We start from the raw sequence: 26,265 nt of genomic DNA on the forward strand, positions 1-26,265 counted from the left end.
TGGCAAACCGGGGACAGGGTCATGGGCGGCCAAGGCTCTTTGAGGCAAATGGTGAGAGAAGGCTGGCCCATGTAGTCCAATCAAAAGAGCTGCTAGAGCTCAAATTGCTGAAATAGTTAATGTTGGTTCCAATACAAAGGTGTCAGAACACACAGGGCTTTACAGTTTGTTGTGTACGGGGCTGTGTAGAAGCAGACTGGTCAGGGTGCCCATGCTGATTCATGTCCACAGCTAAAAAAGTCTACAATGGGCCCATGAACATCAGAACTGGACCACAGAGCATTGGAAAAGGGTGCCTTTACAGTGTTGAATTTGTCTCCAAATTTTTCAGATCTCAATTTAATTGAACATCTGTGGGATGTGCTGGAAAAACAAGTCTGATCCATGGAGGCCCTACCTCGCAACTTACGGGACCTTAAAGATCTGCTTCTGATGTCTTGGTGTTAGATACCACAGCGTACCTTCAGAGGTCTAGTGGCATCCATGTCTCCACAGGTCAGGGCTGTTTTGGAAGCAAAAAAGGGGGAACTACTCAATATTAGCTGAATGGCAGAATGGCCCTGGTATAGCAGGAAGCCATAATGCTATGGCTGATTTGTGTGTGTGTATATAGTGTATTTATACTGTATATACATGGGCAGAGTTGAAAAAGGAACTTAGTTTAATGAGTAGAGTTGACCAACATTGTTCCATTCATCACAAATTTAATGAATGTCTCAAGCTAAATCCAGATTTAGGTCTTATTTTTGGCAGTTCACATTCCCCACAGAAGTTTGGGAGAATGTAATCAAAGGCTACTCCAAAGACTGTTTTGTGTGCCTGTATGCAGAGTCCGAGATGATGAAGATGGCATCTTGACCAGTTCCTGTCTGATGAGTCCTGGAAGTTGAGACGGGGTCTGCAAGGCTGATGGTAGGGCACAAGTGCCAGGGTGGAGTCACTGTGGGCTGGAACATGAAAGCACTGATATAGCTCTCACCCGGAGTAGCCCGCTGTTTCGGTGTTTTGCACTTGCATGTTATTGTTCACTTACGGGATTTTCATTTTTTTGCACCTCTGTGGACTTAAAAAAAAAATGTATGGTAAGTAGCAATTTGCTAATTAGCATATTTGCTCTCTCTCCCTCTCCAATGATGGGGGGGACCTGTGATGTAATTGAGAGACTCTGATGTGATGTTATTTTAGAAGCTATGCATTATCCTAGTCTCAGGTTCCCAATTTATGGTAAATCGCTTCTCGGCCTTTTGGCTACGATCAAGTGTAGTATCTGTTCTTATCAGTGTCCAGTGGGGGTGCTCCCGGCCATTCTAGCTTTGCGGGGATGGCTGTTGTATAGTACCCCCACTGGTATGATGGGGGTCCGGAAGGCTAGTACCGGAGGGACAGAAACCGGGGAGCGCCAAGATGCGTTCTGGTGCCCTGGGAGTAATTCCTCTGGGAAAGCTGGAAAGACCCAGTACCTCCTGGTTTGGACGGATCTACCTTGGTCTGGCTAGGGGCTGAGGAGGCAGAAAGTCCGAAAACTCAGTGCCCCCTGAGTAGATGCTCTCAGGGGTGCCACTAGTAACACCTGGGTGTGGGACCCCACAGTGTGAAGATGGCACATGGTCACTGTTTTTACACTCTTTTTGCACAGCGCCCTAAGGACCAGGCCTTTTGGCCAAGTCCAGGGCAATTTTTGCTACGGGCCTCAGGGCCTGGTCTGTGCACTATTTGGCACAGTACCACTTTTTTATTTTCTATTTATTTTATTTATTTATTTAATTTATTTCACCTCCCACATTTGTCACTTTTTTCTTTCGCTTATGTGTGTGTTTCACAGATGGAGGGTGTGGGTCCTCGGGCCTACCCTGAAGTCTAGGGGGAGGATGTGTGGCCTTTTGGTTCCTTCCTCCCCTGATCCCTAGGGGGCTTTTCTTCGGGAGAGCCCCCTGACCAAGTACTGGGTGTCTGGCTTCGGCTGGACACAAGGAACGGTGGTCCACCAGGCCTTTTGGCCAGGAGGACCAATTGGGAACCTTGTCCCCATCAGGAGCTTCGTGCCCCGGGGGATCAGGGTAAGCGGTCCAAGCCCCTTTAGGGGTAGGACATAGCACACCCCTAAGTGCACTTTTTCGTGTGGTGCTTTGCACTTGCACATTTTTTGTGAACACTTACGGGTTTTTCGTTATAGTTGCACGTTTGCGGACTTAAAAAAAAAAAAAAAAAAAAAATCTGTTCTTATCAGTGTCCAGTAGGGGTGCTCCACCATCATTCCTGCTTGCGGGGATGACTGGTTGTATAGTACCCCTGCTGGTAGGATGGGGGTCCTGATGGTTAGTACTGGCTGGAACAGAAACCGAGGTGCCCACAGGCAGTTGGGGCCCGGGAGTAATTCCCACGGGAAAACCAGAGGGGCCCAGTTCCTCCTCGTTTGAACGGATTTACCTTGTCTGGCCAGGGAGGCAGAAAGTCCGTGGAACAGTGCCCCCTGAGTGGTTACCTCAGGGGTGCTCTTAGTGGCACATGGGGATGGGATCACAAGTGTGAAACGTGGACATGGCCACTGCTCCAAACACTTTTTCCTGCACTGCGCCTTTTAGGGCTAGACTTTTTGGTTAAGTCCAGGGCAATTTTTATGCTACAGGCCTCAGGGCCTAGCCAGTGCACAATTGCACGGCCTCTTAATTATTTTTACTTATTTATTTATTTAATTTAATTTTCTCCCACGTTTGTTCACTTTTCACTTATGTGTGTGTTTTGTTTTTTTCCTCACGGATGATAGGGTGTGGGTCCTCGGGCCTACCCTGAATTCTAGGGGGAGGATGTGTCGCCTTTTGGTTCCTTCCTCCCCTGTCCCTAGAGTGGCTTCTCTTCGGGAGAGCCCCCTTACCCAGTACTTTGTGGCTGGCTTAGGCTAGCCACAAGGAAAGGGGTCCTTTTGGCTAGGTGGACCAAATGGGAACCTTAGTCCCTGTCAGGAGCTTTGTGCCCCGGGGGATCAGGGTAGAGGTCCTACACCTTTGGGGGGGGGTGGACAAAGCACACCCCTAAGTGCACTTTTTTGTGTTGGTTTTGTACAAGCACGTTTTTTGTTCACTTACGGGTTTTCGTTTTTCGCACTTACGCGGACTTCACAAATAAAAAATTATGGTAAGTGGCAAATATACTAATTAGATACAATGCTCTCCCTAAGTTAAAATAGTATGATCCAAATAATTGTAACTTAGGGAGAGCATTGTATCTAATTAGCATATTTGCTACTTGATATAAATTGGGGACTTAAGGCTAGGATGATGCAAAGTTTATGAACTAATGTCACATCAGAGTCTCTCAATGACTTCACAGGTCCCCCCATCACTGGAGAAGGAGAAAGAGAGCAAATATGATAATTAGAGTAAAATGCTCTCCTTAATTTAAAATAGTATGCTCCAAAATCATCATCAGTGCGTGTCTGAGCAGGTGTCTGGGATAAAGTAGAGCTTTTCTGGATGGGAAATGTAGCAAACATTTTTTTTTTTAAGAATCCCACACTTCTTAAGGGCTGATAATGGTATGCAAATTAGGGTGACCATGGACCTTTGCAGTTGGATCAGACCACTCTCCCTAACTTTCAACAACAAACGGAGTATAGCTGAGAAAAGGTATGCAAAATATTGTGATTATGTTCCTTTGCACTTGGATCAGAATGCTCTCCCTAATGTGCAACAACAACTGAAGGCATATGGGAAAAAAAAGTGAATAATAATAACAACAGATCTTTTGGATAAGATCATCATCATCACAGAGGTCAGATGTTTCCTGTAGTTGGCCACCAGGTTTGCACACATCTCAGGAGGGATTTTGGCCCAGTCCTCTTGGCAGATCCTCTCCAAGTCAGTCCAAGCGACCACTCAGGGGGCATTGCTCTGCGGACTCTCTGCCTCCCCAAATCAGGAGGAACTGGGCCCCTCTGGTTTTCCCGGGGAAATTACTCCCGGGCACCAACTGCCTGTGGGTACCACGGTTTCTGTTCCAGCCAGTACTAGCCTTCAGAGCCCCCATCATTCCAGCAGGGGTACTATACAGCCAACCATCCTCACCAAGAAGCAATAATGATGACAGAGCGCCCCTACTGGACACTGATAAGAACAGATACCACACTTGATCTTAAGTCTGCAGAGATGCAAAAAAAACCAAAAAACATGCAAGTGCAAAACACCAGCACAAAAAAGTGCACTTAGAGATGTGGTTTGAGATCCCCAAAAGAATGTCCCATAGTCAGCTCCAGCTAGTAAAACTGGAACTTCCCCAGAAGGGAAGCAGCCCTCCAGTCTCAGATTTCCTCTAGGACAAGAATCCCTCTGTTCCAAGTTCCAGGCCATTTATGCTCACGCCCAGTCACCATCTGGGCACCTCTCCTCAGGAATTGGCTCAGGCTGCATTCATGTTCAGCTGTTGATTTGACTATCCCAGCCCTCTATCTTTTAGAACTCTTCCAAAAAGACAAGTAGGAAGCAGCCAACCCTGCAGCCAATGAAACACAGAACAGACCAAAATAATCACACACAACTCAACTGATTGAGTAACTAAATTTACCTAACCTAGCATCTATCTAGGAGGGTGCTACACTAATATCAGGTAAGCAGGGGGTGCAGCTGGTAGTACACTACGGATAAGCCGAGTTCAGTTAAAAGCGGAGTCAGGCGTTACTGGTCTAGTAACAACAGAGCAGGAAGCCACAAAGTCACAGGTCAGATCAAAGCCAGAGAAAGGCAAATGTCAGCAACATGTGTGAAGTGAAGTAATGATGTGATGGGTAGAAATATAGTCAGAAGTCAGCAGTGGTGTATTTACCACAAATCAAACAAGAAGTTTGTCTTGGGCAGCATTTTTCAGGGGGCCGGCATCGCCCCTGGAAGGAGTGGCAGGAGGGATGGGGACCTGGTGAGGAGGATGCACACTGGAGGGTGAGTGCATGGCTAGCTGCTTCTTCTGCAAGTGAGTTCTTGTTAGATATTTTGATCAGGTGTTGGCGGTGGGGGTAATGGTGGTGGGCAGCGGTGGCAGGAGACCAGTTGTTGGAAACAGCAGATACGAGAAAACTGCTAGTGGGTCAGGTGGAAGATGGGTGGATAATGGGATCAGGGGAAGTGTGATTGAGGTTGGCAGTAGCGAAGGGTGATGGCAAGGGGGGGAGGTGATGAGGGACCCCCGATTCTTGTATTGCCTAGGGCAGCACAAGGAAAGAATACAACACTGGAGGTCATTATGGGGGATAGACAGTGAACAGCAGATACGAGAAAACTGGAAGCGGGTCAGGTGGAAGGTGGGTTGATACTGGGATCAGGGTAGTATCACGATCAGGAACATAGGAGAAGGACTGAAGACCATTCAGCAAGGAACTTGTGCAGAGTTCAGGCCTAAATAGCCTGCTTGGTGGCAGTGGACATATGAGCTGGCCCAATGTTCCTGACAAAACTTTCTGCCTTTCTTCTGTTGTTGCCTGAGCACCTTTATGCAGGCCATAGACGGTTTTTCGGCCGCAAAACAAAACATCGGACGTTCTGTTGCCACCAATAGATTACGAAAATCTGCAGTTTTTCCTAAATTTTCCAGCATGACCGATAAAAGAAATGAGGAAAACCGTGAAAATCGGCCAATGACATTGCCCCACTAACGGTGCGAATATCGGCCGATTATTCTTTCGGATGAAAATGCGACCAATAAACGAACCGTCTATGGCCTGCTTTAGTTTGACTGCCATTACCACCAGGTCTCTCCCTTCTATCTCAGTTGGTCTGGTAGAAATTTTAATAAAGTGGCTGGGGCTGTATTTCCTCCCATCATCCCATTACGCAGGGCAGCCAAGGGCTTCCCAACTTTTTCTGCACAATTTTGTATCAGTTGGCGCTCTAGCCGAGATAAACACATAGTTCTTGCAGCAATATTATGACTTCACCCCCATCTTTTTGTATTTTATTTTTTATTTTTCTAATCTTTCTCACCAAATATTTCAAAACAAAAGAGAAGGGCATAGCAGACAAAAGGTTAAAGGTTGGAAGCCTCACACCAACCAAACCAATCTTCGATGAATGGAGTCTTGTACTTAGCTGACAATAAAATAAAATGCCCGGGGACAAAGACACAAACACCAGTTGTTGTTTTTCCTGCAGTTTGGGAAGCGAAGAATAATTGGATTGCTTGGTGTCACCTTGAAATTGGTGGTCGGCGCCTGACTTGGCTCAAACAAACGGGTCTCGCCAGCCCCCTCGCCAACACTTGGCATGTCTGCAAATGTTTGATGAATGTAATTGAGCATAAGAATCAAGTTTCTGCGGCAGACACAATTTATTTGGAAGAATAGGGATGCGTCAGAGAATTATTGATTGTGGAGAAATCTACACCTCGTGAAAAATTAAGCAGACATTTACCGAGGATCAATGTGATTATCCGCGTTGTTTTAAAACTGCTTAATGCAATCAAAAACACGTCTCTGGTGCAGAGCCGGGTCCTGCGCGACTAACGCCTTCTGCATTGATAGAAACACCTTCTAAATATTTCAGCTTTATTTTCCTGTACAAGCGGATGCCGTAGTAAAGGAATTAAAGGGCTAGTCCACACACAGGTGATATCAGTTACAGGTGGAGTCTGGTAGACTGAGTCAGCCAGCAGCTTCTTCATTCTCTAGGGGACTTTAGTTCTCAATGTGGATGTTGTCTGGACTCCCAGATGCTTTTAATTTTTGCTTTGACTAAACATCTCCCACATCTCCCACAAGTGCTTGAATGACAAGACTTTGCTATCTATCTCTACATCTCTCTTTAAATGCCTCTCTCTATTACAAATATATACAGTATACATTTGTGAAAGAATGGGTCGCTCTCAGGAGCTCAGTGACTCCAAGCGTGGTCCCGTGATAGGTGGTCACCTGTGCAATAAGTCCATCCGTGACATTTCCTGGCTACTAAATATTCCACGCCAGGGGCGGACTGACCATTTGGAAACTCGGGCACTGCCCGAGGGCCCTGGGTCAGTAGGGGGCCCCATGAGATGCCCCTGGTACCTTTTTCATAGGCTTTTTTGAGTTTGGGCAAGGACATAGGGGCCCCATTAGTTGTCAGTCCGCCCCTGTTCCATGCTTAACTGTTAGTGTGATTATAACAAAGTGGAAGAAACTGGGAACACCAGCAACTCAGCCACCACATGGTAGGCCACGTAACATGACAGAGCGGGGTCAGCGTATGCTGAAGCGCACAGTGCGCAGAAGTCGCCAACTGTCAATAGCTAAAGACCTCCAAACTTGGTAGCTAAGCGCACAACAACAGTGCGTAGAAAGCTTCAAGGAATGGGTTTCCATCACCAGGTGCAATGCAAAGCGTCGGATGAAGTGGTGTAAAGCACGCCGTCACTGGACTCTAGAGCAGTGGAGACATGTTCTCTGGAGTGACCAATCACGCTTCTCCGTCTGGCAATCTGAAGGACGTGTCTGGTGGTATCCAGGAGAACGGTACTTTCCTGAGAGTCCACAGGAGCCAAATCTGGCAAGTAGGGTGGGTATGGAAGTGAGATCATTGCAACCTGAGGAGGAACTTGGCAGCAACAAGTCACATGTTCCAATCACATGCAGGGATTGCTTGGACTGTTCCGTATGACACACTGACAATGGCAGCAATGCTGTGGATTATTCTCAGACGATCATCATGCACAAGTTGCCGAATGGTTTCGACATTTCACCATTTTCGGGTTGAGCTCCTTGTAAATTTTCCTGATCTCTGGTCATCTTCCAATGGTGTTCTTCTGCTCTTGAAGCGCGTGTGCCACTCAAAACACCTTGAACAACTCATTGCAGCATCACTGTAAATTTGCGGAATCATGTCAAATGCCTCTGTGGCAGATTTGCCCGGTTTCACGCAGACTTTCACGTTTGCTATTTGTTCTAACTTGATGTCCATGATGACATAGCAGACGTGGTAATGCACGTGGTCAGAATAGCACTAGTTGCACAGCTCCCGATATACACAGGATGATGTCTTTTGCCACACACTGACTTATGAAGGCTGGTGCTCCCTGTGACTCTGTGTGCGCAGCCTTGTGCTTCTATCTGTTGGCGTGTTCCAAAACTAATCTTGAGGCTTTTTGATACCACCTTGTGTACATACTAGCCTCAATCAAATACGAGCATGTGAGAGCATATGAGAGGAAACCCATGCAAGCACAGGGAGAACATCCAAATTCCATGCATGTAGCCAAACCAAGGACCCCAGTGCTGCAAGGCAGAAATGCTAGCCACTTAGCCACTGCACTGCCCATATGTAACACAACGAGCATGGGACAGCCATAATATAACCACATGCAGAGGCGGACTGACAACTCATGGGGCCCCCGGGCAATAGGGGATCATGGGGCCCCTGTGTCCTCACCCACACTCAAATCACACCCAAAGAAAGCCTATGAAAGGTACTAGGGGCATCTCATGGGGCCCCCATACTGACCCTGGGTCCTTGGGCAGTGCCCGAGTGCCCGAATGGTCAGTCCACCCCTGGTCACACGAGATAATATGGTAATACATTGAAATGTGCTCTCCCAGGATATATCATTTCCCCGTAACAGCTTTTCCAGCTAATCCAGTTCTGCCAATTATAATAAAAAAACTAAACCGTTCCTCACTGATGGAATTATAAGATCTATAATGTCATCTGTCCCATTTTTAAATGTCTCATTCGATCTCCTTCGCTCTGGCCTCATTAAACATTTATTTCATTCCCTCCACAAATTGCTGTATTGACTTTACTCCCCAGCAATCGTTGTTCATTTCCAGCACCACTATTGATACATTAATCTTTGTAATGAAGGGGCCACCCTAGGGCCATTCTGCACCCCCTCCAGGGACCTGTGTAATTCCTATAACTGTGTTCACCTGGACATCAATTCACTTAGGCAAGTGGCCTAAGACCTGGGGCTCAAATCTACCTTCCCATGGGTACAATAGGACTTTTCCATACTCTGCTCCTGCATGAGGCGTGGTGTCAGGCACCAGCACAGAGTAGAGGGGATTAGGCACACGAGTAGATTGTGAAGATGTCAGTTATTAGGCTTCCTAGACAACCCTTTATATGACATAAAATAGCCAGCCCCAAATACATACACTCACTGGCCACTTTATTAAGTGCACCTTGCTAGTACCGGGTTGGACCCCCTTTTGCCTTCAGAACTTCTTTCTTTGTGGTGTAGATTCAACAAGGTGTTGGAAACGTTCCTCAGAGATTTTGGCCCATGATAGCATCACGCAGGTGTTGCAGATTTGTCGGCTGCACATCCTTGATGCGAACCTCCCGTACTGACAGTCACCAGCTCTCTACTCATCGAAGACAGAGAACCGAGCAATCAGCAGTCATGTGATCGCTCAGTTCTCAGTCTTAGAGGCAGCAAGGGACAGCTGCAGCCATCTAGGTCAGTGGTTCTCAACCTGTGGGTCGAACGACCCTTTCACAGGGGTCGCCTAAGACTATTGGAAAACACATATTTACGATGTGTAAAGAGCAGCTACTGTGTAGAAAGCAGATGCTGTGCAGAAAGCAGATGCTGTGTAGAAAGCAGCAGTATTGGAGGTAAAACGACACTTCATGAATTATAATTACTGGATAAATAATTTTATGGTTGGGGGTCACCACAACATGAGGAACTGTATTAAAGGGCCACGGCATTAGGAAGGTTGAGAACCACTGATCTAGGTGAATATGTGTGTTTGGATTTTTTTTCACATCCCGCACTTCTCTTTCAAAATTGCACAAAAATTCTGATTATGGTGCTAAACATGACAAAGTCATTCACAAATGAATAATGTTTTTTAACTTTACTCATAACCACTTCATGTCCGGACACTTTCACCCCCTTCCAGTCCGGACACTTTCACCCCCTTCCAGTCCGGACACTTTCACCCCCTTCCAGTCCGGACACTTTCCCCCCTTCCAGTCCGGACACTTTCACCCACTTCCAGTCCGGACACTTTCCCCTCCTTCCAGTCCGGACACTTTCACCCCTTCCAGTCCGGACACTTTTCCCCCCCTTCCAGTCCAGACACTTTTCCCCCCCTTCCAGTCCAGACACTTTCACCCCCTTCCAGTCCGGGCACTTTCCCCCCCTTCCAGTCCGGACACTTTCACCCCCTTCCTGTCTGGACACTTTCACCCCCTTCCAGTCTGGACACTTTCACCCCCTTCCTGTCCGGACACTTTCCCCCCCTTCCAGTCTAGACACTTTCACCCCCTTCCTGTCTGGACACTTTCACCCCCTTCCAGTCTGGACACTTTCACCCCCTTCCTGTCCGGACACTTTCCCCCCCTTCCAGTCCAGACACTTTCACCCCCTTCCAGTCCGGGCACTTTCACCCCCTTCCAGTCCAGACACTTTCACCCCCTTCCAGTCCGGGCACTTTCCCCCCCTTCCAGTCCGGACACTTTCACCCCCTTCCTGTCTGGACACTTTCACCCCCTTCCAGTCTGGACACTTTCACCCCCTTCCTGTCCGGACACTTTCCCCCCCTTCCAGTCCAGGCACTTTCACCCCCTTCCAGTCCGGGCACTTTCACCCCCTTCCAGTCCGGGCACTTTCCCCCCCTTCCAGTCCGGACACTTTCCCCCCCTTCCAGTCCGGACACTTTCCCCCCCTTCCAGTCCGGACACTTTCCCCCCCTTCCTGTCTGGACACTTTCACCCCCTTCCTGTCTGGACACTTTCACCCCCTTCCAGTCTGGACACTTTCACCCCCTTCCAGTCCGGACACTTTCCCCCCCTTCCTGTCTGGACACTTTCCCCCCCTTCCTGTCCGGACACTTTCCCCCCCTTCCAGTCCGGACACTTTCACCCCCTTCCTGTCCGGACACTTTCCCCCCCTTCCAGTCCGGACACTTTCCCCCCCTTCCAGTCCGGACACTTTCACCCCCTTCCAGTCCGGACACATTCACCCCCTTCCTGTCCAGGACAATATTTAGCTTTCAGCGCTATCACACTTTGAATGACAATTGTGCAGTCATGCAACACTGTACCCATAGGAATTTGTTAGCATATTTTGAGACAGATAAAACTTTATTTTGGTAGTATTTATTCACCACTGGGATTTTTATTTTTTCGCTATATAAATGAGAAAGTCCAAACATTTTTTTAAAAAAAGTGTTTTTTTTATAAAATTTTGCAAATAAATAATCTTTTTTCATAAATCTTGGCCATAATGTATTCAGCTATCGTTTTAGTAAAAAATAATAACCCAAATTAGTTTATAACCAAAAATTATAATTTTTCAAAAATGTTTTTACATTTTTAGTTTTTTTTAAATATTATTATTTATGTTTTTTTTTTTTTACATACTACCACTCTAGCAGTACAATGTTACCATGGTGACACTGTACTACTTGTGGGGGGTGATGAAGATTTTTTTTTTTTTTACACTGATTGCTTTTACACCCCTAAAGGCTGTAAAAGCAATCATTTCTCCTTCTCTCTGGCTGCATTCCTGCAGCCATTGAGAAATACTGTGTGAGCTGTGATTGGTCACAGCTTGTCACATGGTACAAGGCTGTTGTGAATAGCTCTGTACCATGTGACCTCTGTGATCATTCACAGATTTCCCACGTAGTAACCAATGATGTCAGAAGTGACATCTTGCTTACTACTATTCATTTGATCACTGATTGGCCAATCAGTGACACATGATCGGGACCTCACACAGAGGTACAGCAATCCCAGGCAGGGAATGCGGGAGGACGTTTATAAACAGCAACCTGCTCCTGCACTGCTCCCTTCTGGCCGTTTATGTACATGGGCCGGACGGAAGTGGTTAAAAAAAAAGACAAAATAAATAACAAACAAAACAAAAAAAGTATAAAGTTTTAATGCCTAATAAAATAGAAATATAAAAAAAAATCTGCAATAAAATATTAAGAAGGGGAAGAAGGAGTTAATTAGAGCTGATTAGGATGCCCTCCTGTTTGCTTTTCCTACAGTTGTCTGCTAGATTCTCATATCTGTGGATGGCTCTGGTGGAGGATTCCATTTGAAGATTCCCTATTGGCTCCTATTGTCCACACATCACTGAGATCCTATAGTGGCGGGGGTATTTGTTTTTCATCCATTTATGGCTGATTAGGGTACAGGAAGGATTAATAAGAAGTTAAATAGAGAGACTTATGCAGGCCATAGACGGGTTGTTTATCGGCTGAATTTTCATCCGCATGAAAAATCACGCCGTTAGTTGGGCCAGCCCGTTGGCCATTTTTCGTGGTTCTTCACATTTATTTTTATTGGTCATGCTGGAAAATCCATGAAAAATGGCCTTTTTTCGTGGACATTGGTGGAAGCATCGGCAACGGGGCCGACCGATTTTTCATTTGACGGCCGAAAATTGGCCCGTCTATGGCCTGCCAAATTGAATTTAAAAAAATACTTGTCAGGTTTCTTTTACTGACACCATTTGCAGATGGAAGCTCATCACAAGGTGACACTTTTATCTCTTGTCTGATCAGTGTTTATAAACAATGTTGCTTTGTTACTCTCTATCTCCTGTCTGATAAAGTTTTATAAAAACGTTACTTTTGTATCTATCTCCTGTCTGATCAATATTTATAAACAATGTTACGTTGTATCCCTCCATCTCTTGTCTGAACAATATTTATAAACAATGTTACTTTGTATCTCTCTATCTCCTGTCTGATCAATGTTTATAAACAATATTACTTTGTTACTCTCTATCTCCTGTCTGATAAAGGTTTATAAAAACATTACTTTGTATCTCTCGGTCTCCTGTCTGATCAATATTTATAAACAATGTTACTTTTTACTTCTCTATCTCCTGTCTGAACAACATTCATAAATAATGTTACTTTGTATCCATCCATCTCCTGTCTGAACAGTGTTTATAAAAAATGTTACTTTGTATCTTTCTATCTCCTGTCTGATCATGTTTAGAAACAATGTTGCTTTGTTACTCTCTATCTCCTGACTGATAAAGGTTTATAAAAACGTTACTTTGTAACTCTGTCTCCTGTCTAACCAATATCTATAAACAATGTTATTTTTTACTTCTCTATCTCCTGTCTGAACAGCATTTATAAACACTGTTTCTTTGTATCCCTCCATCTCCTGTCTGAACAATGTTTATAAACAATGTTACTTTGTACTTCTCTATCTCCTGTCTGAACAACGTTTATAAACAATGTTACTTTGTAGCTCTCTATCTCCTGTCTGAACAACGTTTATAAACAATGTTACTTTGTAGCTCTCTATCTCCTGTCTGAACAATGTTTATACATAGTATTACTTGTCTCTGCCTCCTGTACTATTTGTTTAGGAAAGACATGTCGCAGAATACATTTTTGCCTAAATTTATGACGAAATTTTATTTTTTACATTTTTTACTGGACGTTTTATATAGAAAAGTAAAAAATATAGGTTTTTTTCTCCTCAAAATTGTCGGTCTTTTTTTTACAGTGCAAAAAATAAAAACTGCAGAGGTGATAAAATACCACCGAAAGAAAGCTCAATTTGTGGGGAAAAAAAGGACACAAACTTTATTTGGGTGCAGCATTGCATGACCGCGCAATTGTCAGTTAAAGTAACGCAGCGCCGTAATGCAAAAAATGGCCCTGTCAGGGAGGGAGGGAGGGGGGGGGGGTATATCCTCTGGAGGGTAAGTGGAGAAAACATGCCATAAATCAGAGACTAATCAACAGAAAAAGAAGCAGTACAGGGGGGCATAAGGGCACAGTACAGGTGGGGAGGTAGAAGGGCACAGTACAGGGGGGGAGGCTGAAGGGCACAGTACAGGGGGGAGGTAGAAGGGCACAGTACAGGGGGGGAGGCTGAAGGGCACAGTACAGGGGGGAGGTAGAAGGGCACAGTACAGGGGGGAGGTAGAAGGGCACAGTACAGGGGGGAGGTAGAAGGGCACAGTACAGGGGGGAGGTAGAAGGGCACAGTACAGGGGGGAGGTAGAAGGGCACAGTACAGGGGGGGGAGGTAGAAGGGCACAGTACAGGGGGGGAGGCTGAAGGGCACAGTACAGGGGGGAGGTAGAAGGGCACAGTACAGGGGGGGGGTAGAAGGGCACAGTACAGGGGGGGAGGTTGAAGGGCACAGTACAGGGGGGGAGGTAGAAAGGCACAGTACCGGGGGGGAGGTAGAAGGGCACAGTGCAAGGGGGACGGGGGGGCTGGGAATCAGGAGCACACGGTACAGATTTTGGGATGCTGCCCGGTATATGGCCATCACAGAACAGTTTAGTTAACCACTTCCAGTCTGGACACTTCCCCCCCTTCCAGTCCAGACACTTTCCCCCCCTTCCAGTCCGGACACTTCCCCCCCTTCCAGTCCGGACACTTCCCCCCCCCCTTCCAGTCCGGACACTTCCCCCCCCCCTTCCAGTCCGGACACTTTCCCCCCCTTCCAGTCCGGACACTTTCCCCCCCTTCCAGTCCGGACACTTTCCCCCCCTTCCAGTCCGGACACTTTCCCCCCCTTCCAGTCCGGACACTTTCCCCCCCTTCCAGTCCGGACACTTTCCCCCCCTTCCAGTTTGGACACTTTCCCCCCCTTCCAGTTTGGACACTTCCCCCCCTTCCAGTCCGGACACTTTCCCCCCCTTACATTCTGGACACTTCCCCCCTTCCAGTCTGGACACTTCCCCCCCTTCCAGTCCAGACACTTTCACCCCCTTCCAATACGGACACTTTCACCCCCTTCCAATACGGACACTTTCACCCCCTTCCAGTCCGGACACTTCCCCCCCTTCCAGTCCGGACACTTTCCCCCCCTTCCAGTCCGGACACTTTCCCCCCCTTCCAGTCCGGACACTTCCCCCCCTTCCAGTCCGGACACTTTCACCCCCTTCCAGTCCGGACACTTTCACCCCCTTCCAGTCCGGACACTTTCACCCCCTTCCAGTCCGGACACTTTCACCCCCTTCCAATACGGACACTTTCACCCCCTTCCTGTCCAGGCCAATTTTCAACTTTCAGCGATATCACACTTTGAATGACAATTGCGCTATCATGCAACACTGTACCCATATGAGTTTGTTAGCATTTTTTGAGACAGATAAAACTTTATTTTGGTAGTATTTATTCACCACTGGGATTTTTAATTTTTTGCTATATAAATGAGAAAGTCCAAACATTTTTTTAAAAAAGTGTTTATTTTGCAAATAAATAATCTTTCTTCATAAATCTTGGCCAAAATGTATTCAGCTATCTTTTTAGTAAAAAAAAATAATAACCCAAATTAGTTTATAACCAAAAATTATAATTTTTCAAAAATGTTTTTACATTTTTAGTTTTTTTTAAATATTATTATTTATGGGTTTTTTTTAACATACTACCACTCTAGAAGTACAGTGTCACCATAGTGACACGGTACTACTTGTGGGGGGTGATGAAGATTTTTTTTGTACACTGATTGCTTTTACATCCATAAATGCTGCAAAAGCAATCATTTCTCCTTCTCTCTGGCTGCATTCCTGCAGCCATTGAGAAATACTGTGAGAGCTGTGATTGGTCACAGCTTGTCACATGGTACAAGGCTGTTGTGAATAGCCCTGTACCATGTGATTTCTGTGATCATTCACAGATTTCCCACGTAGTAAGCAATGATGTTAGATGTAACATCTTGCTTACACCTATTCATGTGATCACTGATTGGCCAATCAGTGATCACATGATCGGGACCTCACACAGAGGTCTTGTACAGCGATCGGTGTTCTGCTGTGTCCTCCGGACACAGAGGGCACCGGATCACGGTGCTGCGCTCTCCCAGGGAGCGCGCACAATCCAAAATGGCAGGAGCCATTTATAAATGGCAACCTGCCCCTGCACTGCCACCGTTCGGCCATTTATATACAGTGGCCGGACGGGAAGTGGTTACAAGCATGACTGTCCCAGCAAATCCGGGACAGTTGGCAAGTATGATATAATGCAAAATTATCATGGGGCCCCCAGTGCACCTGGAGCCTCTGAGTAGTGCCCATTCATGAGGACAACCCTGACGCTGTGCCTCTATGACTGAAAGAACTGAAATCCAATGAATGAAATGGGTGGACCGGGGACATCTAGGAAATGAGGCGGAGCTCTTAGTTGACTTGCTGCAGCTTCTAATGCACATTGTGAGAAGCTCACAGTGTGCGTTGAAATCAGAGAAAGCCATTTCAGTCCTGAAGAGGAGCCGCTACAACTGTACAAGATTGGAGGTAAGGCCGGAGTTCAGCTTTAACAGTTGAAATCCGAAAAGTTCCTCCAGCGGGGAGATCCAGTCCAGTTGCTTTAGAAGCTTCATGTTCATTTTCAACCTGTTTTCATTATTTCTCACCCCGGGGATCTTTGCATTTGTTAACATTTAAATGTAATTTCCATTAGGAAGTTCAACCCAAATGAAGGCGAAGATAGAAATCCGATGAAAGTCGCTGACTCTCCACGGCCTGATTACACCGTCTCATCATACGCCATCAACAATGGTAATTAGTCTGCTGGTGTTTTCTTCAGTAGGTTACAATGTGGATATTTCCTTTGTACCTGTCATTACACCGGGGACGCGGCGCATTAACCGATATCCTGCTAATGACCGGCGTCTGAGGCCTCGTGTACAGTACGGTGATAGGCGCTGCGCTGGTACCTGCTGACACCTATTAGCGGATGTGAAAGGAGTCAGCGTGGGGTTGTGACCCGCTTCACTCACCTCATTAACACGTGCGGCTCTGTCCCAGAAAGTAACCATTGTGGGATACAAAGTATCGAGATTAAAGGGTATTTAAATGAACAATTCATTAAAGGGCAAGTAAAACCGAACAATTCATTTTATTTTTAATTCTCTCCATTTTGGTCTTTCAAAGTGGTTGGAAACCTCAGAAATAAAAAATAAACAAAGCATATCCTTCTACTGTTTACTTGCCTCAATTCAAAGCACCTAGTGTGACTTCTGTCTGATATCTGCTCCCTCTGCTAACCAGGGCGGACTGACCAGTTGGAAACTCGGGCACTGCCTGAGGGTCCAGGGTCAGTAGGGGGCCCCATGAGATGCCCCTGGTACCTTTTTCATAGGCTTTTTTGAGTTTGGGCAAGGACACAGGGGCCCCATGATCCCCTATTGCCCGGGGGCCCCATAAGTTGTCAGTCCTCCCCTGCTTCTAACTGTCACTTCTGACAGGTTATGGCAACACCAAGCTATCCCAAGTGAGGCCCCCTCCCCATAGCACACAGAAACTGGATGAGAGCCTCGACTGTGCATGTTTCCATCTGAGACCATTTTAGGAGGTGTGGCCATTCCCTCCACTTAGATCTCAAATTACACTCAGCTCCCTGCTCTGTGTTGTGCATTGTGTGACATCAGGTCTTCACCCCCTGCCTTCTGGGGCTCAGAAATGTGTACTTTGAAGAGATGTAGAGGAGAGAAGACTATGTATAAGCAGGTACAACATGTGTAGGAGGATTTGCTTAACCCCTTGGCTACCAGGCACTTATACCCCCTTCCAGTCCAGGCCAATTTTCAGCTTTCAGCGCTGTCGCACTTTGAATGACAATTGAGCGGTCATGCAACACTGTACCCATATGAAATTTTTTTTCACACAAATAGATCTTTCTTTTGGTGGTATTTAATTGCCGCTGGGTGGTTTTTTTTTGCACTATAAACAAAAAAAGCAAAAAAAATGATTAAAAAAAGATTATTTTGCAAAATTTTGCAAACAGCTAATTTTTCTCCTTCACTGATGTGCGTTGATGAGGCTGCACTGATAGGCAGCACTGATGGGCACTGATGAGGTGGCACTGGTGGGCACTGATGAGGAGGCACTGATGGGGGGCACTGATGGGCATTGATGAGTGACATTGATGGGCTGCGCTGGCTGGTGGCACTGACTGGCGGCACTGATAGGCGGCACTGCTGGGCACTGATGGGTGGCACTGGTGGGCATTGATGAGGAGGCACTGATGGGTGGTACTGATGGGCATTGATGAGTGACATTGATGGGCGGTGCTGGCTGGTGGCACTGACTGGCGGCACTGATAGGGGGCACTGCTGGGTACTGATGGGTGGCACTGGTGGGAATTGATGAGGAGGCACTGATGGGCATTGATGAGTGAAATTGATGGGCGACCTTAAGGTTAGCTATCAGGGTGCAGAGAAGCACCAAGCCCTCTGTGAGGAAGCAGTGGTCTCTGTGCTGAGGTCCTTAGGGTTCAAGTTAGCCACAATGCTGCAGAGAAGGACCTTTGCTCACTGTGTGAAAGCAGTGGTCTCTGTGCTGAGGTCCAACATACTTCCTACTGAGTCTGGACTATAGCTATGAGACCAGTAAAATTCCTTCTCCTCACTGAATGGAGTCATTAGGATTTGGGTTAGCCAGTATGCTGCAGATAATGACATTTGCCTTCTGTGGGGAAGCAGTGGTCTCCATGCTGAGGTCCAACATAATGCCCTGCTAAGTCAGAGCCATAGCTCTGCAACCAGTAAAGTTCTTGCTCCTCACTGAATGGAGTCCTTAGGGTTTGGGTCAGCCAGCATGCTGCAGATAAGGACTTTTGCTTTTGTGGGGAAGCAGGGGTCTCTATGCTGAGGTCCAACATAATGCCCTGCTAAGTCAGAGCTTTAGCTTTGCAACAAGTAAAGTTCCTGCTCCTCACTAAATGGAGTCCTTTAGTTTTAAATCAGCAGGAGTTGTCAGACCTCTGCAGAGAGACCACTGCTTCTGCACAGTGAGCAAGTGTCCTTCTCTGTAGCATGTTGGCAGGAGACAAGCTTTTCTACTTATGCTGTGACTGCTATAAAGGACAAGTGAAATGGGTGTTCAGTGTCCTACAGTTGGTTTTCTTTAGAATTCAGACACGGCCTGAATAGAATAGTTTGTCCCTTGTCAGCATGCTGCACAGTAGGATACTTGTTCCCTGTGTGAAAGCAGTGGTCTCTGTGCTGAGGTCCAACATACACTTTACTAAGCCAGAGCTAAAGCTCTGCAATCACATGTTCATGCTCCTCACTGAATGGAGACCTTAGGGTTAGCCAACATGGTGCTGAGAAGGACCTTTGCCCTCTGTGAGGAAGCAGAGGTCTCTGTGCTGGGGTCCAACATAAACCCTACTGAGTCAGAGCTATACTGTAGCTCTGAAACCAGTAAAGCTTATGCTCCTCACTGAATGGACACCTTAAAGCGGAGTTCCGCTTACCCTGTCAAAAAATAAAAGTCAGAAGCTACAAAAACTGTAGCTGCTGACTTTTAAAAAACAGCCACTTACCTGTCCCTCGGTCCCGTGGTGTGTTCCCTGCAATCCGTTTCACCTGCTGTCCTGGATTCCTCGAGGCCGGCATCTTCAGTGTGGGCACCCAGCTGTGACAGCTTGCGGCTTCACAGCCGGGTGCCCACTGCGCATGCGCGAGTAGTGCTGCGCTTCATGAATGGTCCAGTAGTCTTCTGGGACCTGTCACGTGTCCCAAAAGACTACAGGGAGGGAGGACACCTTCTGTTTACGATTGCCTAGGTGATCCAAAGGGAAGTGGGAGCGGGTACTGGTCAAATTCGGGTACCCACTCCCCCCACCCCCAAAAGGTGCCAATGCTTAATGTGGAGTGGGGGAGAAGTCCTTAATGCGGAACTTCCCCTTTTCGGTGGAGCTCTGCTTTAAGGTTAGCCACTAGGGTGCAGAGAAGGACCAAGCCCTCTGTGAGAAAGCAGTGGTCTCTGTGCTGGGGTCCAACATAAGCCCTACTGAGTCAGAGCTATACTGTAGCTCTGCAACCATAAAGTTCATGCTCCTCACTGAATGGACACCTTAAGGTTAGCCAACAGGGTGCAGAGAAGCACCAAGCCCTCTGTGAGGAAGCAGTGGTCTCTGTGCTGAGGTTCAACATACACCCTACGGAGTCAGACCCATAGCTCTGCAACCCGTAAAGTTCATGCTCCTCACTGAATGGACACCTTAAGGTTAGCCAACAGGGTGCAGAGAAGTTCCAAGCCCTTTGTGAGGAAGCAGTGGTCTCTGTGCTGAGGTTCAACATACACCGTACTGAGTCAGAGCTAAAGCTCTGCAACCCGTAAAGTTCATGCTCCTCACTGAATGGAGACCTTAAGGTTAGCCAGCAGGGTGCAGAGAAGGACCAAACCCTCTGTGGGAAAGCAGTGGTCTCTGCGCTGAGGTCCAACATACACCCTACTGAGTCAGAGCTATAGCTCTGCAACCCATAAAGTTCATGCTCCTCACTGAATGGAGACCTTAAGGTTAGCCAGCAGGGTGCAGAGAAGGACCAAACCCTCTGTGGGAAAGCAGTGGTCTCTGTGCTGAGGTCCAACATACACCCTACTGAGTCAGAGCTATAACTCTGCAACTAGTAAAGTTCATGCTCCTCACTGAATGGACCTCTTTATTTTTAACTCAACGGGAAGTGTGTCAGCCCTCTGCAGAGAGACCACTGCTTCTGCCCACAGAGCAAGTGTCCTTCTCTGCAGCTTGTTGGCAGGAGAGGCTATTCTACTGAGGTTGTGAGCGATGTAATGGCCGACAGAACTTGGTATTCAGTGTCTTGCAGCTGTTTTTCACTTGTCAGCATGCTGTACAGAAGGACCCCAGATCTCTGTGGGAAAGCAGTGGCCTCTCTGCAGTGGTCCATCACACCTCCAGAGTCAAAGCTAAAGTTCTCTGATTAGCAAAGAGTGCTAGCTTTTGAGAGGGAGATTCTATTGCATTTACATGACCAGGGGCGGACTGACAACTCATAGGGCCCTTGGGCAATAGGGGATCAAGGGGCCCCCTGTGTCCTTGCCCAAACTCAAAAAAGCCTATGAAAAAGGTACCAGGGGCATCTCATGGGGCCCCCTACTGACCCCGGGCTCTCGGGCAGTGCCCGAGTTTCCAAATGGTCAGTCCGCCCCTGTACATGACGCCTTGCCACATAGATCAGGTAAGTATATAAGCTGCACATTTTTATAATCCAGTCCCAGGCGATAAAACTGCAGGTGTGCCACGGCTCTTGCTGAGAGCCTGTTGTTTTTAGAGCAGTCAAACCTGACCCATAGAGTTGCACTGACAGAAGTGATCAATGATGAGCATTCATTGTGCGACACATCTAAGAACAAAACAAAATCCACATGAGCAGTTATGGCAGCCACCATTCGCACCATGACCTACACCTAGAACTAAAAATGTCTTTTCCATTGTTAATGCCCATGAAGGTTATTTACAGTATACAGGACAATGCATATGGGAACCATTGTGTGTGCTGCTGAAATAAAAACAAACTTTGTGGGTGATTGCGTTCACCACTCGAAATGCTGATCTGAAGCTGTGAAGAGCTGCTGCCGTGGAGCTCAAGGCTGAAGCAGTTATCATTGTATGTAAACTGAATCTAGATGCGGTGTTATGTCTCGGGGTGAAGATAGATTCCGGGAATTCAATGGAATACATTTGTATCTGTATGATATACAACGTAATAATAATATCACATGAATGAAGGATGCTATGCCGCCTATTAGTAAAAGCAGCCTTCAAACACAGCGAGATGATCTCAGTGGTGTCAGGGTCTCCGACTCCCCATTTTCAGCGACACTTTGAAATAAAAGCATATTTACTTCCAGCGTGTGAGCTGTCAGACCGGGGGCGATAAACATAAATGATGGAAAAGAGGTTAATGCGTCTTCATACATCAAGACATCAGAAAAGAAATTACATTATTATAGTAATGCAAACACATTCAGAACCTGCATTGTGCGGGTGACATTATGAGAATGCTGTTGGGTGCTCTATGCAGACTTGGCAGTTCAGAACCCAGAATTGAGGCTATTGAAAGAAAGCTGCTCGGGCTGCAATCTGCACCTTCATTTGGGAGCTGTGCCCTCAGTACACATTCTTCACCACAAGATGGCCTCAGTCTTCCAGGATGAATGACACCCAAAGCCACTCAAGACTGAGGACATACTGTTAAATGAAGGGTGTCATTCCTCCTCCCCTTCCTCCCAAAAGCAACTTTCATGCACAATTTACTGGTGCAGAGAATGCAAACTCTACATGAGTAAGGACCGCCCTGACCGGAGAACACTGGGAAAAGGATTCTGCATATACAGTGAAGAACAAAAGTATTTGAACACGCTGCGATTTTGTACGTTCTCCCACTTAGAAATCATGGAGGTGTCTGAAATTCACATTGTAGGTGCATTCCCACTCTGAGAGACGGAATTTAAAAAAAAAAAATTCAGGAGATCACATTGTATGATTTGTAAAGAATGTATTTGTCTTGCACTGCTGAACAGAAGTATTTGAACACCTAAGAAACAGCAAGAATTCTGGCTCTCAAAGAACTGTTACTGCGCCTTTAAAAAGTCCACCTCTACTCCACTCATTCATCTAACTTAGTAGCACCTGTCTGAGCTCTTTAAAGACACCTGTCCACCCCACAGTCAGACGCCAACTACTACCATGGGCAAGACCAAAGAGCTGTCAAAAGACACCAGAGACAAAATTGTGGACCTCCACAAGACTAGAAATGTTAAAGAAAAAAAGTATATATAGAGAGAGCGAGAGAGATAAAAATAATGTAACAGTAATATAATATATACATACACACACACATATATATATATATATATACTGCTCAAAAAAATTAAAGGAAGACTTTGAAAACACATCAGATCTCAATGGGGACAAATCTCCTGCTGGATCTCTATACTGACATGGACGGGGTGATGTGTTGGGAACATAAGGACGCCCCATCGTTTGATGGAAATGAAAATGATCGACCTACAGAGGACTGAATTCAAAGACACCGAAAATCAAAGTGAAAAATGATGCAGCAGGCGAGTCCACTTTGCTGAAATGTCATTGCAGAAACTCAGAATGGTCCTCAGTAGTTTGTATGGCCCCCACGTGCTTGTACGCATGCCTAACAACGTCGGGGGAGGCTCCTAATGAGATGACGGATGGTGTCCTGGGGGATTTCCTCCCAGATCTGGACCAGGGCATCACTGAGCTCCTGGACAGTCTGAGGTGCAACCTGGTGGCATCGGATAGACCGAAACATGACATCCCAGAGGTGTTCTATTGGATTTAGGTCAGGAGAGCGTGGGGGCCATTCAATGGTATCAATTCCTTCATCCTCCAGGAACTGCCTGCATACTCTCCCCACATGAGACCGGGCATTGTCGTGCACCAGGATGAACCCAGGACTCACTGCACCAGGAGGAACCCAGGACCCACTGCACCAGGAGAAACCCAGGACCCACTGCACCAGGAGGAACCCAGGACCCACTACACCAGGAGGAACCCAGCACCCACTGCACCAGCTTAGGGTCTGACAATGGGTCCAAGGATTTCATCCCAATACCTAATGGCAGTCAGGGTGCCATTGTCTAGCCTGTAGAGGTCTGTGCGTCCCTCCATGGATATGCCTCCCCAGACCATCACTGACCCACCACCAAAACGGTCATGCTGAACCATGTTACAGGCAGCATAATGTTCTCTGGCAAACCTTCTGGCAATGGCACGAATACGTGCCATCCTGGAGGAGTTTTACTGCCTTTGTAACCTCTGTAGGGTCCAGATCAATATTCCAGGAATTTCATTGACTTGATGCTATATACTTTGAACAGTGTGTGTGTGTTTATATACTGTATATATCTCAAAGTTGGGAACATAGAACTAAAGGGGCCAAGCCCAACCCCTGAAAAATAACCCTTCCTCCACCAAACTTTACACTTGGCACAATGCAGTCAGGCAAGTACCGTTCTCCTGGCAACCACCAAACCCAGACATGTCCATCGGATTGCCAGACAGGGAAGGTGATTGGTCACACCAGAGAACACATCTCCACTGATCTAGAGTCCAGTGGCGGCGTGCTTTACACCACGGCATCCGACACTTTGCATTGCACTTGGTGATGTACGGCTTGGATGCAGCTGCTCGGCCATGGAAACCCATTCCATGAAGCTCTCTACGCACTGTTGTTGGGCTCATCTGAAGGCCACACCAAGTTTGGAGGTCTTTAGCTATTGACTCTGCAGACAGTTGGTGACTTCTGCGCGCTGTGCGCTTCAGCATGCGCTGACCCCGCTCTGTCATGTGACGTGGCCTGCCACTTGGTGGCTGAGTTGCTGTTGTTCTCAGTTTCTTCCATTTTGTTATAATCCCACTAACAGCTGAGCGTGGAATATTTAGTAGCCAGAAAATGTCACGGATGGACTTATTGCACAGGTGGCCACCTATCACGGGACCACGCTTGGAGTCACTGAGCTCCTGAGAGCGACCCATTCTTTCACCAATGTTTGTAGAAGCAGTCTGCATGCCTAGGGGCTTGATGGTATACACCTGTGGCCATGGAGGTGAATGCAACACCGGAATCTAATGACTTGGAGGGGTGTTCCAATACTTTTGGCAACATAGTGTGTATATATATATATATATATATAAAACATTTTTAATTGAAAGAAAATATTTCAATAGGGAAAAGTTAACATTTTCAGAATGCTTTGTGCTGCTGTGTAATGGCCACTGTAGCTCCCCGAGGTGGTGGCTCTTGTTTGCCATTTCAAGGGCGTCTTTTCAAGGTTCAGATTATTTGGCACTGATTTAAATACTCACAAAACATTACATTTTTTATTTACTGTGCATGTGCACAATGGGTCCCTTTCTGAGCAGAGGGTCAAGGTGTTTCACTCCAACAGTAACCCTGAATATGGAATGCAGGATTTTCCAGAAAAGAGATGAGTTTTAATTAAAAGCTGCCCTTCTAAAAACAAAATCTCAGCGCTATTTTTTAAGGCGCTTTCTCTAATTAGGAGAGAAGAATGCTGGGACTAGGAAATTAGGGAAATGGATTGTTCTTGTTTCGGCGCTGCCCTCTAGGCTGCTAACAAGGACCGTTTGCCGGCTTTGTCTACACTGTTATATCAATAATAAGTGCAAATCAAAGTGTATCGTCGCAGGGCAAAATGTACTCAGTTTTGTTAATGTTGTGCAAAATTTACAGAAGTTACACAGTTACAGGAAGTTAAAGTAAAACTGCAAGCCATCACTTTTATTCTATGGATGTAGTATGGACAGGTGAGACACTCCATCCGAATTTTCTGCTCCCTGTGTCCCCATTGGGGAAATTTCTCCTAACTGACTGTGTGGTCAATGGGACAGGAAGTGGTGGAAACATTATTGGTATAAAAAAAACGTTTTTAATTGAAAAAAAAAAAAGTTATTTTATTTATTAGTACATATATATGTGTGTGTATATATATATATATATATATATATATATATATATATACAGGGCTTTTTTTCTCAGAGGAAAGGTGGTGGAACTCCCCCACCCAAACCTGGCCACGCCCCCATCAAACCCTAGGACCACCCCTTTAGAGAACAGGAATGCAAGTAAAATTTGGGAGGGGCTTCCGATGACATCATTTCCCGTACATACCATATAAGGGAAATGATGTCATCGGACCCCCGGCTGCCTCTTGCATGATCTGCATGAAACACATGCATAGATATAAAATGACTAATGTACTGACACCAGAAACACATGCATAGATATAAAATGACTAATGTACTGACACCAGAAACACATGCATAGATATAAAATGAATACCGTACTGACACCAGAAACACACGCATAGATATAAAATCAGTACCGTACTGACACCAGAAACACATGCATAGATATAAAATGACTAATGTACTGACACCAGAAACACATGCATAGATATAAAATGACTAATGTACTGACACCAGAAACACATGCATAGATATAAAATCAGTACCGTACTGACACCAGAAACACACGCATAGATATAAAATCAGTACCGTACTGACACCAGAAACACATGCATAGATATAAAATCAGTACCGTACTGACACCAGAAACACACGCATAGATATAAAATCAGTACCGTACTGACACCAGAAACACATGCATAGATATAAAATCAGTACCGTACTGACACCAGAAACACACGCATAGATATAAAATCAGTACCGTACTGACACCAGGAACACATGCATAGATATAAAATCATGGCAGGCCGTTTGTAAACGTCCAGCATAGATATAAAATCAGTCTAGCATGCATGTGTACCCTGTCTGGTAGATGTGCCTGCTCCTACAGCTCCCCTAGGGTTGCCACCTTTTCCTCCAAAAAATACCGTCCATCACTGAATTTATCTTTCCTGTTCCTCATGCACAGGAGGGGCGCTCTCGATCGGCGCCGCTGAGCGCTGAGCAATTGCGTTCTGAAATAGTTTAGGTGGGCTCAGGTGGGTGAGGATAGTTTAGGTGGGCTCAGATAGTTTAGGTGGGCACAGGTG

General features: G+C 46.3%; 1 pseudogene; it reads left to right on the plus strand.

Annotated features, from left to right (window-relative positions):
- The first annotated feature begins 1,228 nt into the window (after positions 1 to 1,228).
- Positions 1,229 to 1,344, plus strand: LOC149437914 (U2 spliceosomal RNA; annotated as a pseudogene).
- Positions 1,345 to 26,265: the final 24,921 nt, after the last annotated feature.

This window comes from Staurois parvus, unplaced genomic scaffold, assembly GCF_062004578.1.
Source record: "Staurois parvus isolate SC_StPar_1 unplaced genomic scaffold, SC_StPar_1.0 ptg001246l, whole genome shotgun sequence".
Lineage (NCBI taxonomy): Eukaryota > Metazoa > Chordata > Amphibia > Anura > Ranidae > Staurois > Staurois parvus.